The sequence below is a fragment of the Notolepis coatsorum genome (assembly GCF_963971535.1).
Source record: "Notolepis coatsorum genome assembly, chromosome: 15".
Taxonomy (NCBI): domain Eukaryota; kingdom Metazoa; phylum Chordata; class Actinopteri; order Aulopiformes; family Paralepididae; genus Notolepis; species Notolepis coatsorum.
In genome coordinates, this window is record NC_140179.1 from 29,181,003 (window position 1) to 29,187,434 (window position 6,432).

Here is a 6,432-nt window from a genome sequence, read left to right on the forward strand (position 1 = left end):
GTCCCAGTTGGTCTTAATTATGACCTCAGTGCGTTCTTTGGCTCGGAAATAACCTAGAGATAAAATGGACGCTCGCGCAGGGGCTGACTTTTCTGTGGCTGGTTTCCAACGATATATATCCAGAGAAAGTAACGTGAATCTTAAAATACCACACAGATATTTTGATGTTGAGAATCAAGCTTGGAAGCTTGGATTCAAGGCGATGTTTAAAATGTATGACACCGGAAAACCTTGCGTCACGGAAAATTCTGAGTTGATGAAGCATCGACTTTACTGCTTGGAATTCCGACTTGGAGGGCCGCGCCGGTGCATTTTTCTTTCCTGGTAGAAAGTCATAATTTCCGACTTTCGGACATGTCTGGAATGCAGCATATGAGGAACCCCCGCACCCGGCTTACAGGAATTGAGACTGGTATATTTTTCAAACAGGAAGTCAAGCAGTGTATTATGCATGTGAATCGGTTTTGTATGCTCAGGCATCCTAGTACAAATGATAAGCCATTTCCTTTACTCCTCTCTGGCCCCTCCCCACTTATTTATACACGTCAACATTTTAGATTATATATTGGGGGAAATGCCCAAAGGGACATATGGTTTAGAATTCAGATTTGGCTTTTATTTATAGCTAATTACGTTGTATAATTGGCCACAGCATTGACACTATGTGTGGAAAGATGTCTTGTCTCAGCCTGCAAGTGGAAGATCGCTAAATTGCTGAATATACAGTCAATACAAACTTGCAGGAGACAAAATGTACAGAACTGTTGATATGTTGAACGGATATATGTTGGATATATTTTTGTATTTGTATTTTATATTGGATCACCGGAAGCACTTTGTGGATGTGGATTTTTGTAGTGTGTACAATAAATGTATTGTCTAGATCGATTTAGATATTAATGTATCTATAGTTGTATGAGATAGCGCACAGCTTCAAAGCTAGCACTATGGGTAATAGTGTTGTCACAACTCACAATACAAAATACAATCATTTCTATTCTGAAGTTTTATCACAAACGATACTTGAAACTGAAACCCAATGGATCAGAAACGGAATGTCCACAAGGGTTGATCCCATTTTCAGATGCACAGCTACATTTACAGTGGGGCTGTGACTTTATTTTACAGGCCGTTCTGTCCAACACTGTACAGCCACTTCCTGAATTGTAGCTAGTAGCTATCTAACTGTTTTAAAAAGCACCAAAAAGAGACCCCTCAAACAACTGTAGCTATTTGTCGTTTTGGAACTCGCATTTTTAATATGCTTGTCCATGCTATTTACGATACAGTAGACCTGACATTATGCTACGTATCTCATATAATTTAGCAGCTCCTCGCCATCCTACCAGCCGGCTAATGTTAGCTTGTTCGCTAACTTGTCGTGTTTTGTATCATCATTCCTTGTAGAGGCCTTGGTGTCTGTCCTCATACCCTCCACTGGCCCTGGTGTTACTGCTGGGAAGGTTGAGCTTGATCCTCAAGTCTGTTTTCTTCCAGCCATACTCCTCCCGGGCGCGTCTGTTCCCACACCGTCTGTAGTGCGGCTAACGTTAGCTTATTCGCTAACCTGCCGTGTTTTGTCTTGGCGTCTGGCTTTCTCTAAAGGCTTTCTCTGCCTTCGAGAGCATCACACACAGACGGACCCTGTCCTAGGTCCTGAAACAACATGGCTCAATCCGCTCAAAAAACAACCATTTAAAGGATTTCGGAATAGACGTACTGTAAAGACGAAGGGCTAACGTAACAGATTATGAAAGAGATCCATTATGCATCAAACCACGCACAAGACAGAAGTACATGATGCAATGGTGTCTCATCACAGACTCCATGGCCCTCAGCACAACCTACAGCTGGAGTCAGAGGACAGACACACTTTTGCATATCATAAGCATTAGCTATATGCAAATAAAATGCCTTGCGCTTACAAAGTTGTATGTCTACTTGTAAATGAAGTCCATGCGCTGATCTTCCATTGAAACAATATCCATAAAACTCACGTTATCCAGCTCTAGTCCACATACTGTTGCCCATGGCAGCAGAGAACCAGTCGGCCTGAAACATTCTGATGATTTTCTGCCTTTCTTTAATCAACTCTGGTGTAGATCTCATGCTTTCTTTGCTTAAGGACCGTTTTTCCTGACTAGACTTGACGGACACGGTGAGGTATTAGGTACCCAAATAGATTAAAAGCCTTGCCAAACTGCAGCTCCTGCACTATATTGGATAGCAATTACACAATGTGTTTTATTTTTTTTGCATTATGTTCATAATTTTACAAGAAATAGCAACTTAAAACTAAAGTGTTTTCTATCACATTGCAGAAATTGTAATTTTACAATGACAGATAAAAAAAAAAGTGCTATTCTTTTGCCATGGAATCCTGGGGGGGCTTGAAGGGGACCCACTTTCTTTGGTTCACTTCGTTCAGTAAACACAGCTACGTAGGTCCTCGCGGGACTTCAGCTTTGAAGCTCTCCGCTAACTCGTAGCACTGGAAATGCATTCATGGGCGGCTAGGTGGTATAGTGGGCAAGGCGCTCACCATCAACGCTGGAGACGCTGGGTTCGAATCCAGCTCTCGGCGTTGCTATCAGCTTGGCTGGTCGTTCATACTAACACAATTGGCAGTGTTAGGGGTGGGAAAGCTGATGGGTGGGTCCTGGGCGTTGTGGACAGCAACCCCTACAGTTCGGTCGGGGCGCCTGCACAGCGAGGGTAGGATCTGGAGGGAGGTAGTGTGACCTTCCACACGTTACACTCTCCCGGTGAGAATCTGCGCTGCCAGGCTGGCTGCCGGCTGGCTGCACATGCGTCGGAGGAAAGCATGTGACAGTCTCCGGCCTCCCGGACCAACAGTAGGGGGGAGTGCGCAACAACCAGGAAGGGGGGTTGGGAATTGGCATAACGACTAAAAACAGTGGGATGGGAGAAAAATCGGAAAAAGGAGGGGGGGAAAAGATAATAAAAAAATTTATAAAAAAGAAATTCATTCATAGCATAACATTGTATATCGTTAGTGCTTCACTTCAAAGCCAGCACAATGGTTAACGAGTGCAAGAAGCAAAGCCTGAAAGAGCAAACACCCTGCTGAACCAAAACATGTACCACACAGGCGTGAGTTCAAACTGGGCAGGTGGCTGCCTGGGCAAGACCTCGTTCTGGCAGAAGTTCTATTAGGAAGTCCCTCAACCCGCTCCACTGGCAAGTGGCAACTGGTGGGGTCCCTCCAAGTAGAGACCATTAACTTCATTTGCCAAATCCAACACCACAAGGGTGTAGTAGAGCATCCAGGGCGATGAACCTCGGACTTGTAAGAACCGTCGATGCTCGTGGGCACGGAGGTCGCGTTGGGTTTCAACACCGTGAAAATACTGCCAGTGCGCATAAGTCACTCACTCTCTTGGCAGACATGGCCACTAAAGACTTTAAAAAAACCTTCAGGGATATTACTTGTGTCGGTTCAAAGGGAGGCCCCTGTGACGGCAGTGAGCACCATGGACAGCTCCCATCCCTCTGTCTGTCGACAGGTCTCATCTACCTTTTTTAAATACTGATCTCTCCCTTTGTGACGGGAAGAGATGACGCACGCATAGACTTTAATGGTCCAGTGTGAGCGGTCGTTATCCAATAACCCCTGTAAATTATTATTATCTTTTAAAGCCTGAATATAGTTCACTTGATAGGACAGGGGGTCTACATCCTTCCTCTCACACCACGTCTCAAACACGTGCCACGTAGGTTTATGAAGTTTACTCAGCCCTGGTGCTTTGAATAATATGTGTAGCTGGTAGCCGGGAGCCACTGCAATATGAAAAGATGCATCTTTCAGGTCCACTGACGCTCACCAATTCCCAGGTTGGTGTGCTGTCGGTGTTACGAGTGTAGCACCACAGAGTGTTGCAGCAGTTGGCTCTCATCTGCTGTTGCAGCTTGGCACAGTTTTTGCAGGTGTTAGGAACCTCAGCACCACGCTGTGTGTGGTCCAAATCAAATGCGACTATTGTTCGGATCCAGTATGCCGTCCTGGCACCCAGGTGCACATATCCACTTGTTGAAGGGTAGACATCTTTCCAGTTTGCTCAACGAAGACGAACTAGAGAAGGTGGGTATTATGTGGCATTATATACCCTTGGGGGGGGGGGGGGGGGGGGCGAGGAATTATGTAGAAATGTATTTCTGCACCACCCACTGCATATAATTGCCTGGCTGGTAGGTAGACTGTTATTCAGGAGCCAATCGCTGTTTGGGGATTACCCATAGTGCTAGGTGAGAAGTGAAGCACTAATGATATACAGTCAAACTAATCCATTCAGTTGGCTTAGTAGAGAAAGTCCTTATTTCATTGTTGTTATTGTTGTTGTTTTTACACAATAGCCTCTGCTTTTTGTGAAATAATGGATATTACAGAGTTGTAGGTTACCCAGTGGTGTAACGTATGACTCTGGCAAATGGTAAAGGTTGTCTTACAGATTCAGGCCTTTTTTTTTTGGACTAAGGCAGAACATTGCACCCAGTGGATGTTGCAGCTGGCTGTCAGATGACACAGCGTCTCATCATTATGTATAGAGCAGCTAAATTTGTTATGCCATTTTTTTTTCTATTTATGACGTGATTTCTTGTACGCATATCAACTTTTAATGTTCTCGCTTAAAGATGTTATTCTTTTTCTTTATTCTCATGTCCTTATGTTCTTTTTCTTTTTTTTTGAAGCAACGGTTATGGAGCTTTGCTTCTTCCTTGACTATTTTTATTTAAATGTTTGTATTATTAAATGTGTCCATCCTTTGCATCTCATGACTCTTGATCAGCAGCCCTGTGAAAACACTCGTGCCTCTGGGCCTTATTCTGGGTCTGAGTTGAGCCTCACCCGGGCTTGTCCGTTTCATGCATAAATAATCAAAGTATGGGTGCAGCTCCATACGCCGGTCGATATTCAAACCTGTCTCCGCATTCCAGGAAAAGGCTTTGTTTCCACGTTTCACACGTCAATACACAATATCAATCAACTGGTGGGGGGTGAGTTTAGAAGACGGTGAAATCCATATTCTGTATGAATGCGTACTCTGCTTCCTTTGAAGAGAATGAATGTAAAACCGGTAACCACACTGACGTAATAAAATAAAATTTTCCTAACGTTTCAAACCCTTTGCATTTTTGCCTCATGATCATCAGATTTTGTATGTTTTCAACAAACAGGATATAGTTTACCTTGGGTCACTACACAGACAACTGGCAAAATATGTATATTGGTTTATGCATCGTCAATATTTTTATTTTATTTTCACAAATGTATAAAGCATGGTTCTTCAAATCACAGTAGTTGACAGGATACAGAAATGCGACTTTTCACTTAACAAGTAACATTACATGATGTTAGGGATGTTTTATCTTTTCACAAGCAGCTATATAGCGTTTATGAAGGCGAGGGAAATGGCTGCCAGTATGTCGGTGTCCTCCTTAGGCAGTTACACAGCACAGACCTAGACATCACAAGTATGCAGCTGCTAGCAGCTAGACTCTTGACCTGTATAGGCTTTAGCCCACACTTAGTGGGGGAGTCACAACAATTAAACACTATACAAGTAGGGATGTCCCGATCAAGATACCCTAACCCACCCCCATCCAAGGGGATCAATAAAGGAATATCTTATCTTAAATCGGACTCATTTAATATTTTGTATCTACTGATACCGAGTCCCGATCCGATATTTGTATTTTTGTAGACGATACAGCTGCACCGTGCGCAGTACAAGCAGCGTGCAATACATTCAAGTTAGTAAAAACCAATCTGGTGTAGATAAGATATGCTTGACAATTTAATAGCTCTGCATTAAGAAGAACATAGCCTGCATGAAAGCCTTCCCTTAATCCTTTTCATATATTATACTAAATGTAAAAAACATTTTTTAACAAAAAAGTCAGTTAGATTGGGCTTAATATAGATGATCAATTCAAATATGGCTGTGATCGACTCCGATACCGGTCGTTCAGATTGGCTCGGGACATCCCTAGATACGAGTAGTGGACATAACACGTATTGTGCAACAAATTTTACAGATGAATGAATTCCCCTTCTCTTTTTCGTCACCTCACCTACCAGTGATGGGGAATCTTTTTTCTTTTAAAGCATAGGCTACATACAGCGTGGGCCAACAGACTGCTCTACCTGAGAAATCCCTTTAATTGCAATATACACAAACAAAATGTATGCACTTGAGAATCCGCTGGTGATACAGCGAATCGTTATCAAACACTTATTCTCAGCATTGTGTGTTTGTTGCGACCGAATGTGTAGCTAACGCGTTGGCGGCGCCTCCAGCTAACGGTGTTGCGCTGTTGTTGAACAGCTCTTGATGAACTATTATAATAATAATAATAATAATAATAATAATTCATTTTTCGTATGTTCACAAGTTTCGGTACATTTCTCCC